This window comes from Grammomys surdaster, unplaced genomic scaffold, assembly GCF_004785775.1.
Source record: "Grammomys surdaster isolate TR1022 unplaced genomic scaffold, NIH_TR_1.0 126681, whole genome shotgun sequence".
NCBI lineage: Eukaryota > Metazoa > Chordata > Mammalia > Rodentia > Muridae > Grammomys > Grammomys surdaster.
The window spans coordinates 8,280-20,905 of NW_021621469.1; the positions used below are offsets into that span (position 1 = coordinate 8,280).

A 12,626-nucleotide genomic window follows, 5' to 3' on the forward strand; every position below is an offset into this window, starting at 1 on the left:
ATAGAAAGAGAGAGAGAGAGAGAGAGAGAGAGAGAAAGAGAGAGAGATCTATGTAGCCCTGGGTATCCTGAAACTCATTATGTAGATCAAGCAGTTCTCTGAACTTAGAATATTAAGGTCAGAGTCATGTGCCACCAAACCACTAAGACTGATTTATGTTTTCATTCTAAAGTCTACTTTTTCATTCCTTTAGAGAAATGATTGAAAGCATATATCTGAAAGAAGCAGAGAGTAGCATTGTGTTTCTTGCTTACAGCCAGCCCCCATAAGTCCCCACAATAGTCTTTCAAATGACTCTAAATTTACAAACTAAACATCCTCTAGAATTTGAATGTTAAAATTCACTGAAATTTTATCTTTGGACATTAGCACAATAAAACATAAGCTTAATATATAGATATTTGATAAACATCTATTTTCATATCCTGTATTTCATAGCCTTGATTTTAAAACTCATATGTTAGCTGTGCGTTGAGAATACTCTTGCATGTGTTCCAGGGGATCAGAAAACCTCTCTTGGGATCCACATGTGCCAGGCACACACTTGGTACACAGACATACAGGCATGCAACACAGCAGTGTGCATTAAATAAATAAGTAAGTCAGATGCAAACACTCTTGCAGGGCTAGTAAGATAGGCTCAGGAGTTAGAGTACAAATAACTTTTGCAGAGAACCCAGGATTAGTTCCCATCACACACAAGGTGACTCCCAAATCTCAGGGAGTCTGAAGAACTCTTGTGGGCTCTGTGGGCACCATGCACACACATATGGACCCATATGCATACAGGAAAAACACTCATACATGTTAAATAAGTACAAATGGGTCTCTTTAAAATATCGAATATCTTTGAATTAAAAGAGATAGTATACATTTATAGTAGTATTTTAATTAATGAAATGACTTTAATATACTCTAGGTATATTTTATAAGGATAATAATTTTTAGGATATAATATTAAAGAAGAAATAACATTTAAAACATCATGTAATAATCTTTTAAAGAAAGTCAACTTTTCATAAAGTATTCAAATACTCAAATTCTCCTACATTACTTCACTCAAGAGGTCGTTTACTTCTTTATGTTGTGCTTATAGCATTTCTAGGTTTTGGGAAACTTGTTCAGGGGTCCCCAAATACTGCTTATAAGTTTTCACAAAGGCAAATCTACCTAGGATCTTTTTTATTGTTCAATTTAATTTATCCTTTTTATTTTTTAGATGATTGCTTTATTCAGGAGTTATTGCTAAGATCCTATCTCCCACTGAGCTGTGCAAGAGAAGATATGTCTTAAAGCAAATCAAAGCTGAATAGTTTCCTGTAGCATTTGGATGTCCCAAGATCTATAGTGTTCCTGAACTATATAGGTGCTCTGAACATACTCAGGAATAGAGAAGTACGGGAGGGTCAGCAAGTGAGAGTGCAGACCACCTGTGTGATAACACATCCTAAGGACATTGATGATCTCATATGGAGAATTTGACTTCTCATGGCAATGTCTTCCATTCAAGCAGAGATCAAAGATACTTTGAGGAGAGAAGGAGGCTGAGAGCAGAGCTGCAGCAGGCCATTCAGAAAGGGCATCTCGAAGAGAACTCCTGGCTCTAGAGGAAGTGAGGTAAGCTCAGTGGACAGCCAATGAGCCTCATGTGAAATCCTTTCACATAAGCATCTCTGGGCTGCAAAATCATGGGTCTGCTTACTGTCACATAACTCAAGAAATAACTTTCACCAATGTGACTACCATGCTTCTGTCTCATGCTGCCATGCCTTCTGTGATGCTGTGGAGTCAGTTCCCTGATACTAAAAATTAGAGGTTTGAAAGCCTGGGCTCACTTCTTGTATTTCTTACCTGCTTATGCAGTGAGAACAACTGGCCTATTCTTCCTGATGCTGTGCCTACCCTGCTGTGATGGACTGCATCCCACGGGAGCTCTCCAACAAAGGAACCTTTCTTGCCTTTGGGGCATAGAGAGGAAGCAAATACACATATTTTTAGAACTTAAAAACAAAATGACCAGGCTGGAGAGATAGCTCAGTAGCTAAGAGCACTGACTGCTCTTTCAGAGGTCCTGAGTTCAATTCCCAGCAACCACATGGTGGCTCACAACCATCTGAAATGGGGTCTGATGCCCCCTTCTGCTGTGTCTGAAGATAGCAATGGTGAATACATAAAATAATAAAAATTAAAAAGCTTTAAAAACATAAACAACAACATCAAAACCCAAAATGACCAATAGTTCTTGACATATACCCTGTTTTTTCTAGGCATGCAACCAGATCTAACCTGAGAACATCCTGGTATTTCAGTGTTCAGAGAGCTGCAGGAAAGATCTGGATACCCAGATGTGGTGGTCTACCTACTGTACCTCCCAATTCGTGCACCCTGATTTTAATGGATAGAGTGTCAGCGTGGAAACTTTGTCATTCTTTATAAATGTATTTGTTCATTCATTCATCCATCCATGTATTGTCACTTATTCATTCTGTGGTGGTTTAAGGAAGGAGGTCCTCATGGGCTCCTATTTGAACATCTGTTTCCTTGTTGTTTGAATTCTTTTGAAAAGATAAGGAGATGTGATCTATTTGGAAGGAAGTAACTCTTGGTGTGTTCTCTCTCTCTCTCTCTCTCTCTCTCTCTCTCTCTCTCTCTCTCTCTCTCTCTCTCTCGGTGGTGGAAGAGGAAGTGAGCAATCACATCCACTCAGCCATTTCTTCCCTCTTCCATCATGGAGTCTAACCGTCTAAATCCATAATCCAAACCAGTCACTTCTTTCATAAATTGCTTTGATTTTGATTTGATTATGTCATTCCATATCAGCCATAGAAAAGTAGCAGACATATTCCCAGATTTTCTGTTTCAGATGATGTGGAGATGCATGTCATTAATTTCATGCAACTGTGTTCTCTTTCTGGCTATTTCCCCTCCTACCTCTCAATCATCCTTGAGATTCATTAGCCAACTTTTCTCCACACACTTTACCCAGCTTCTCTCATGTGACAAAAGGAAAACATGATTTCATGGATCTAGCAAACCTAGGAAACACAAATGAGAGACATTGAGTATCTGTGATCTTGACACTTGGTAATCTATTGTGTCATCTATTGTCCGTAGGCACAAGTGTCCTTCTGCAGACCATAGGATTTCATTCTTCTTCTGAAGGACAATAATTCTTGCACACCTGATTCCCACACCCTCTTCATTCAGTCTTTCACCAAAGGAAAAGATAGTTTCATTGGTTATATCACTTAGCGTTTAGAAACAGGACTGCAGTGGGTACATTGTTTAAATATCTGGGATGTGAGCTGGTGCATTAACTACAGACTTCCCCAGGATCAGATTCTACTCTATGACGCTGGGAATACCACTGAGAAACTGTCAGCTGGCCTCCTCCTTCATTTTGCCCTCTGGACAACTGCACAGCAGGGCTTTGGCGAGTGGGAAAGCAATGTGGAAATGAAAGGGCCAGCCAAGAACGCTGGAGCCCTGGTCCCTGCCAACCCTGAAAATGGTAGGTGCACCAAAAGGCAAGCCACTGCTGGGGGGTTGCGTTCACACCGAATTTGTCATCTTCCTGGGGTCCTTTTCTCACCTCTTAAAACAATTCTCAGTTGGCATATGTAACTTTAGCAGCGTCCAACAGCACAAAATCTGCCTATAGAAAGGACTTGGACAATTTTTCAGCGTTTAAAAACACTGGTTGGCCAATAGACCCAGGAAACAACGGAAACACAGGCGATCTTATCGCATCTCCTCTAATCGCTCCAGAAACTGGATTCACACAGAGATGTTCTCTGCAGCCTGACTGGTAGAGTCAGGTGCCCGAGGGGGTGGGCGGGGCACAATCATGTACAAAATCACGAAACAAAATAGTATACGAGATTTGAAATCAACATAGGATTTCAGACCCACACTGTTGAGAAGAGCCAAGCAGAACTTGGCCCTTCGGACAAGCAGCAGCTACTAGGGAACTTGGTCCAGAGAAGTTAAATTTCCATCACTACCATCATCAATGGTCATCAGTCCGAACGCCAGCGACACTGCGCCCCCTGGAGTAAGGAAGTCGTCAGACAGCCTGCAGCTCCCAAGCAGAATTGGCAATTGGTCAATGGGCCCTTTTACCTTCAGGCTAGAATTCCTCCCATGGTTCCTGCTCCCATCTAGCCGCCTACCAATGTGGTCACACTAACCACTTCTCCAGGATGTCAAGGCTGAGCTCAAACCCGTATGGTGCTAGTGAGGAGCCATCATGCTGTTATCTTTGGCTGCTTGCCCACTCAAAGAGTGCACACCAGAGGAAAATCCGGAGGCCACCTCTGAAAAGATGACTATAGAGAAGCCAGCAGGCAGGGCATAGCTCTAGCGTCCTGGATCTCATCTTCCAGAAATTCCGAAAGCCTAAATCCAGACTGGCCTTCCCATTGAAGGTGAAATCGCGGTTCCCCCTCCCTAGCCTTTCCATGAATCCTGAAAATAGGCGAGCTCAGCTGACACCAGCGCCTTCAAAAACAGGCTGGCAGTACCCAGAACATTCCCTTTAAATCACTTATTAAACAATTAAGAAATGACACAGACCATCGAAGGCAAATCTCTGTGTGTTTATTATGGAAGGAAGGGCTGCACTGAGATAGCCCGCTGCAGGGAATAGAGAGGTTTAGGCACACAGATCCTCTTTGGAACAGACCTCCCTCTAAATCGTCAGAAAAAGACCTCCCTCTAAATCGTCAGAAAGGCGTCTTCTGCTCTGTAAGGCTCCCGGCTGCCAAAGGCCAGTGGGCAGCAGCCACGGAGTAGGCAGCTTAGTGGACAAGGAATGCGCTCCAGGAAACTTGACCAAGTCCGGAGTCCACTTCACCAGTCTCTGATGGCCTGTTGCTGGAATTCACTCTAGCAACTCCCACCACTGGTCTAAGTGTCCAGTGCTTCTTTGCCACAGTGGGGCGCTCTGGAAAAGGACCGGGCTGCATCCCCACTGTGAATTTTTCTTCTGCAGCATCCTCCTGGGTTCTCAGAGTTGCAGGTTTCTTTAGCTGTTACTCGTGGAAGGCGCTTACAGTATCAGGAATGCTGGGCTGCGAGATGCTCTGAATCCTGCAAGTATCCGTCCTGGGGTAGATTCTCCTGAAGTCAGGGATCCAAAGGAGAAGCAGTTGTTCCTGGTAGTCACCACCATTGCCTGATGGGAACAAGCCAAGGACCAGCTAGAAAGGAAGAGGCCATGGACCAGGGGAGCAGAGGAGGCTTGACCTCTTGCACTGGATGCAGGGAATCCCAGGCCTGCTTCACTTGCATGGACCAGAATTTTGACTCTATCTCTCGAGCAGCACTTGCCTCTGAAGGACAGCAGCCACTGCACTGGTGCAGGCAGAGGAGCACACTTAGATCTAGTACCTTAGCGTTGTGGTGGTGATTTCTTCATAGGACCTAATGTGTGCTTTATAAAAACCTTGTATGAATGCAGCAGTAGTGGGTCTAGCCTTTAATCCTAGCACTCCAAGTTAGAGGTGCTGGATCTGAGTTTGTGGCCAGCTTGATGTACTGAATGAGTTCCAGGACAAGAAAGACTTCACAGAGGAAACCTGTCTCCAAAATCCAAAATAAATTAGTAAAATGCTTAAGTAATTTTTTTAAAAGTCCATCAGTGTTTGGATTTGGGCTACAGGATCTTCCAGGGGAGGGATGAGGCAGAGAGCCAGATAATCAGTAAACTAAACATGTGTCTCTGTTTTTGTAGAGATCAAGACAAAAAAAACCTAAAAGGACAAATGAGCATTCACTTTTCCATGATATGTGTATCCATGTTGTTTTCCATGCACATGTGTGAGCTTCCCATACATAAATTTAAAAGAAAAACAAAATAAAACTAGAGGCCTAACAGCTTTCCTGAGAATGAAGCTATGGCCTAGAAACACAATCTAAGTTGGAGAGAATCCCTTCCCTTATTTGAAGACCTTCATGAGACCTGTGACTGAATGCTCCCTCTGCTGAGATCTCAGGGATGCCAGATTCTCTATCATCCTGTAAAGGCCTAGGGAAGCTTTCTAAACACTTTGCATATGGGGATGGAGAGACAGCTTGGCAATAAAGAGCTCACCCATACAGGGTGGCCCACAACTTTCTCTAACTCCAGTTCTGGAACAGCCATGACGTCTGATCTTCAAGGATACCAGGTGCACACATGGCGCACATAAATGTGTACAGGAAAACTGTTCACACATGCGCAGTACAATAAAGTGGAAAACATTAACCCAGAAGCAAGTGTTTTCTTTAAAATTTAATTGGAGCCAATGGGTCTCAGGATTACTGTGTGTATTGTACACTCTCATCCAGTCAATTGTATTGAAAGCGTGGTTTTCTTGGTTAGTGATATGGCCACCTAAAACACCCAAGATCCTCAATTGAATTCAATTCTTAAACCCAAAAGAGATATTTCTGCTGCAATACATTTTTAAAGGAAAAAGAATTAGTTTTCTCTCTGACTGTGTTCCTCCAAGTCCCCCACCAGCAGACACTAGCTGGTTGCAGTACTTCTAGACATCACTCTGATTTTTGCCTATGGTCACAGTTTAGGCTATAGGATATCTGCAAGGTGCAATTAGCAGAATTCAGCCTGAGTTTCTCTCCACACTTTCACTAATTGCTAGAAGATTCCCTGAGGCAGGGCTTCCAAGATCTCTAATGCTGAGTTTCTCTGGTCTTTGGTTGGCTGAATGCACACATTTTTCTTCTGCAGGAGCAGGATTGAGAACAACCCAAGCTTATGTAATTGGTATCATGGCTGGTTGCATCCAGCTGGGGGACCCCTGGGGTCAGTCCCATAGGGAACCAGCAGTGTGTGTGTCTTCTCCAGAGCTCTTCTTGCACTGAGAGCCATTGGTTTCTTTTCAAGAGCTCAGTCAAGTAGTGGCTATTCTTTTTTTTTGTCTTGATTATATTCAAATTGATTGTATCAAAACATGATTATATCCAAAGCAGAATAATCCAAAATTGGAGGACACATCAGCATGGGATTTTTTTAATGATTAATTTGTAGAAAGAAGTCTGTATCTTAGAGGAAGGAAGGCTTGTCTTTAATGCAGATCTTTTTTTAGTTTGAAAGACACAGGTCTTATTCTGGATCTGGGGCAAGAAAGATATATACCTTTGTTATTGTGATTGTTGTTTTTGTCTGTAATACCCTGGCTGTCCTGGAACTCACTTTGAAACCAGGCTACTCACAGAGATCCACTCCCTTGATCCAGTATCATGGTACTGCGATTAAAGGCATGAGATCCACTCCCTTGATCCAGTATCATGGTACTGCGATTAAAGGCATGAGATCCACTCCCTTGATCCAGTATCATGGTACTGTGATTAAAGGCATGAGATCCACTCCCTTGATCCAGTATCATGGTACTGCGATTAAAGGCATGAGCCACCACATCCAGCTGAAAACACTCAGCTTTAATCCAGACACTGAAGCTGGAACATACACCTTTACTTTGGGCCACACCTTCAGCTGGAGTCCTATATAAGAACACAGAGGAAGAAAGTTTTCACTTAGTCTGCTTGTTCTCTCCTAGCTAGCAAGTCTATTACATTGCTGGCACTAGCGCCTACTTCTCTGTGATTCCAGCTTCTACTGAAGACCAGCTGAGACATCCAGCCTTGGGGACTAAGAACTTCTGGATTCTTGCACTTTGTTTTCTATCCAGCTGTTGTGGAATAAGATCAACTGCAGCCCATAAGTCATTCTAATAAATCCCCTTTCTAGAAACACAGAGACTGAGAGATCATTATATTTTGTGTTCTAATCTCTAAGCCAGGCACCACAAATAGATTTGCTGGCCCATTAGCACTTTCCCCATTGCTTGTCTAATCAGTCTCCTATAATGTTTAATTCTAGACAATTACTTCCACAGTGATTTTGAGAAGCTTCACTCCTTTTTTGTTTGCTTGATTTATTTTTTGAGACTAGATTTTCTTGTGCAGCCCTAGCTGTCCTGAAAGTAGGTCTGACTCTGACAAATGGGAGGCCTTGAGCTCAGAGATCCATCTGCCTCTTCCCCTATTCCCAGATATGCTTATTTTTCTTAGATGCTGGTACAAAAGCCTTGCAAAACCAGACTAGGCAGGACCTTGCCTCCTTAGACAATGCCAATAGATGCTAGGATTGTGGGTTAAAACCACATCTTCCCCCAGAGTAATGGTTGGGAGGGGTCATGAAATATAAAGTATATATAACTGACTAGAGACTTCTCTTAATCAGAGGATCAAAGACTTGCCCTCAGCATTCCACGGATAAAGTCAAGAAGATGATGCAGTTCTGTCCCAGTTTTGTCAAAGGAAACATCAGATTCTGAAGAGCATGCACTGCCCAGTGCATGTGTCTTCCTAGTCCTGAGTACAAGATGTTCCAAATCTGAGCCATGTTATTTTGGCACAGATCCAAGTCGCTGCTCTGAGGATAGCTGGATTTTTGGATTTGATCCATACTCCTCTCCATCTGTATTTGAAATCTTGGAATACCTGAGATATTACAGAAGACTGAAACATGCCAATAAGAATGCCTCTGTATTCCAGAGTGACAATCAGAGAGAGCCAAAAGTGTCCCCAGGAGATGTCAACAAACACAAAGATACAGAGGAGCCAGACCAACGTTCACCAAGCTTGTTCAGAAGTAAAGGGCTGGAACTTGAGGCCTGTGATGGTGGAGACTGCCCTGACCAGGATCCTGCTTCTGACAGTCCCAGGCATCTAGGCTGCTGGGCATGGCTTCAAAGGGCTTTTGGACAGAAGAAGAAGAAGAAGTGGAAAGTCCATCTAGAACTCTGTTTGAAGCCCAGGGGTCCTGATGCCTGCTAAGACTTGTAATTAGGGGATCTTCTGTCAGTTCCCCCATGACAGCAAAGGCACACACAAGGGCAGTTGTGTCTTTGCAGCCATCTGGTTTTTGTTTGTTTACAGCTTTCTTAAAAAAGTGTTAAAAAGCTGGAAATTTGTGTTCTTGTTGAAACGACCCAAGGGAAAAGATGAAGGGTGGAGTGGACACAGATGAGGATATACTACTGTTTCCTATTGTTGGCTACAGGGCTAACTGGTGGTTTGTTTTGAAGGAAGTCCTCAGGCATTCTGGTTCTTGTGTGTGCTGGGGCATAAGATAAGCAGCACACAGGAAGCAACCTTGAGAACTTTGAGAAAAACTTCTGAATCAACACAGATGATGACTGATGTACCCAGATGCTTCCCCTCCAGATTAATCTAGTTGCCCTCTGAAACTCCCAATGTACCCCTTCTTCCTTCTGCATAGACTAGGCTAGCCCTGAACTCAATTTCAATTGCTTTACCTTACTATTATGGAGATTAGAGGCCTGTGCCACCATTTCGGCACTTGAGACTCTTTCTATTTTTAGAAATTTCCAGTGCAAATTTCTGCATCACAAGTGAATTCACCTGCAGAACAGGACTGGTCAAGTTGGAAGGCCATGGCCTTGCTGGCCCTGCTATGTGCTAACAGTGAAAACCCAGCCACTTGGCCTTGAGAGGGTGGCTTTTATGTACTTCCTGTCTTGGAAGAGCTTAAATTCATAAGCCTTAGGTCGGTTGTTGGTCTTCCAGAAAGTTTAACCTCTCGGTAGGAAATAGATCTGAGCTAGGAATGTTCACTCAGGCGGGTGGATCCCTCTGAGTTCCAGGCCAGCTTGACTTGAACAGATAATCCTACAACAGACTGAGCTATATAGGGAGAAGAACAAACGAAGGTAAGAAGGGAGGCTGAGAAGGAGGGAATAAGGAAGGAAGGTGGTGCGGAGGAAAGAGAGGAGGAAGGAATGATGGATGGGTCTGAATGTCAGGCCTTGCTGCATTCCTAGAGCATAAAAGGAAGCAGTTTGTAAAACAGTGCTCAGGATCTGGGAGAGTCAGCTCTGATCTTTCTCCTGGGATTTCACCTGCATAACACAATGCTTGGTAAGTTCATAGCTCTCACTCTGCATCCCACCCTTTCCCTCCAGTGCCAGCTGTGTTCTCTACAGCATGCTGAGGATGTGGGGACTAGTGCTCAATATGGTCAACATCCGGTGTGACTACAATAGACTACTTTTGTACTTACCTGGACTATGTGTTGCAGTTTTACCTTTTCAATATTCCCAGGAATTTTAAGTTATCCTTCTCACTCCAATACTCATAAGACCTAAACTGTGAATAAGTCATATGCCAGGCTAGAGAGTGGCACACAGATGTCAGTGTGAAGACAACCCTTAAGTATCATTACTTAGAGTGTTGAGTTTGTTCTATGAACTTCAATTTTCAGGAAATCTATGTAGGAAATAATCTCTGTACAGAAATACTGACCGGCATGTTTTTCTTTGAATTTTTAACATTTTTTAAAATTTGTATCACTTGGTCATTTCATAAGAGGTGGGAAGACTCAGATAACATATTTTAGATATGAGAGAATAACAGCCTTCCACAATTTCTTCTGTAAAGAGAAGACCTGGGAGAATACTTCTTGAATACTTTATCAAGAATAAAAAATATAAGACATTCTTGAAGAACTTCTGTATCCAGTACAAAAATAACTAAAAATACTTTGGTAGTAAAGTTGAGTGGGGATTATCTTAAAACTCATAGTTTAGCACTCTATCTATACAAGACATGATCCTTTTCTGGACATTGTAATAGTTTGTAAAGTATAAATTTAAACAAGTAGAAGCATTTTTTTGTTTAGATCCCCTGGAGCTGGACTAGATAATAAACAAATATGGACTATTTTTCCTTGTGAATCTTTGACCTGAAAAAATATAGTGTTAGAGTTTGGTTTGGAGAAGGAGTTTGGCTTAGATGTTGCTTAAGTAGCTTCAAATGAGAAAGACAGGCACCCTAGGGACCAGGATTGATTGGTTGGATCCAGGGCAGTTAAGCTCTGGAGTCTTCCAGCCTGGATTCTGAGCCATGGCCCTGCTAAGACTGCTCCTACTACATTGTCCTTCTGGAAATCTAATAGGAGTCAGGAATGCCTGGCTCCTTGGTGCTCTGGATCCTGCAAGTGTTGGTCCTGGTGTAGATTCCCGCAAAGTCACTGATCCAAACTGTAAGCAGTTGTTTCTGGTAGTCATAACCATCATCAGATGGGAACATGCTCAGGACTGGATAGAAAGGAAGAGGTCAAGGACCATGGTCTTTAGAGAAGCTCAGGAGCAGAGGAGGATGGACTTCGTGTACTTCAGGGGAGAAATCCCAGGCCTGCTTCTCTTGTAGGGACCAGAAAGGCAACTCCATCCCTAGAGCAGCACTTGCCTCAGGAGGACAGCTGACTGTGCAGCAGCCTTCTGCAGGATCCAGACCTAGGGGTTTTTTAGTCTTCAAGGTGGTTGGGGTCGGATGAATTAGGACATTTTTCTAGTTAAAAAATGTCCCTTTGCTGGATAGACCTCTAAATGAAATAGGTGAACGAAAGAAATTGGACAAATATTCAAAGCGTGCTGGTTGGCGACTGGTTCTGGCTGAAAAAATAAAGCATCAAGGCACAAAATTTGGTAAGCGCTTTGAAATCTTGGTCTGATTTTGTCCATAGTCCGCTCAGTGCTGAAGGGAACATGGCTCAGAGACAAGATGAAGTCAACAGTGAACTCATATCAAAGCTGGTCACTAACCACCCTGAATAGGTGCTGGGGGAAGAGCGGCCCAACAGCGACCCCTGCTGTGTAGACATCATCTGCCTGCAGGTCTGAAGCAGCACAGTGTGTCTGTGAACCTGGATTCTTGCTGGAATTCCTTCTTTGGCCCGGCTCCCAGCTGTGGCTCCCACCATTGTGGACAAGCGCAGACGGACTAATCACAGACTTGCTCAGGGTTGCAAGTCTTGCCTAAAATCCGTGTTGTGCTAGTGAGAAGCCTTATCCTGCGTCGCCCTGGCTGATGCCTGAGCTGTGCCAGCTAGGTGACCTGGGAAAGGACATGGAGAAGAAGAAAGCAAAGGAAACCGAATGTCATTGGAACCCCGGCCAAATGTCTTGGCATACTTGCCATGTTGAAAGCGTGCCTGTACTGACAGTAGATGACATGAAATATGCTATCGAAAAATCGAAAGAAAGAATCGGACGATTTTACAACGTTTAGAAACATTGGGAGGCCCAGAGAACCAGAAAGCAATCAAAAAGGCAGGGCGTCTGCTTGGCATCTCTTACATACTCGCAGCTGCATGCCAGTCGATTCAGTAAGTGAAGAGGCTCACTCGGTCAGGATCCAGGGTTCCCACAGAATCCCATCGCAGCCTGCCTGGCAGAGTCTGATCTGGTCAACAAAACGAAAGCACCAAGACACAAAATGAAGTATGCAGCTTGAATTCGCCTTCGGATTTTATTTAGCTCGGGCTTGTTGGCAGCCTAGAGGAAACTGGCTGAGCAACAAGTTGCATGCACTCAGGAGTAGGGAAAATCAGCCAGTCCCTGGCGATGGGGATTTGGGGCAAAGCACTGTGCTGGCTCCTGAGCATCCTCTATTGTGAAGAAGTCTCCAGCTTGGAGCTCAGAGCTGAGAACCCTTTGTGCTTCTGGCTAGACTCATTCATTGCCCAGGCTCCCTTTGTGGCAACTACCAGTGTGAACAAGCGAGATGCCAACTAACTACAGACTTGACCAGGATCA

The 12,626-nt window shown here is 43.6% G+C and overlaps 1 pseudogene; it reads right to left on the reverse strand.

Annotated features, from left to right (window-relative positions):
• Positions 1-4,716: 4,716 nt before the first annotated feature.
• Positions 4,717-11,259, reverse strand: LOC114615470 (annotated as a pseudogene).
• Positions 11,260-12,626: the final 1,367 nt, after the last annotated feature.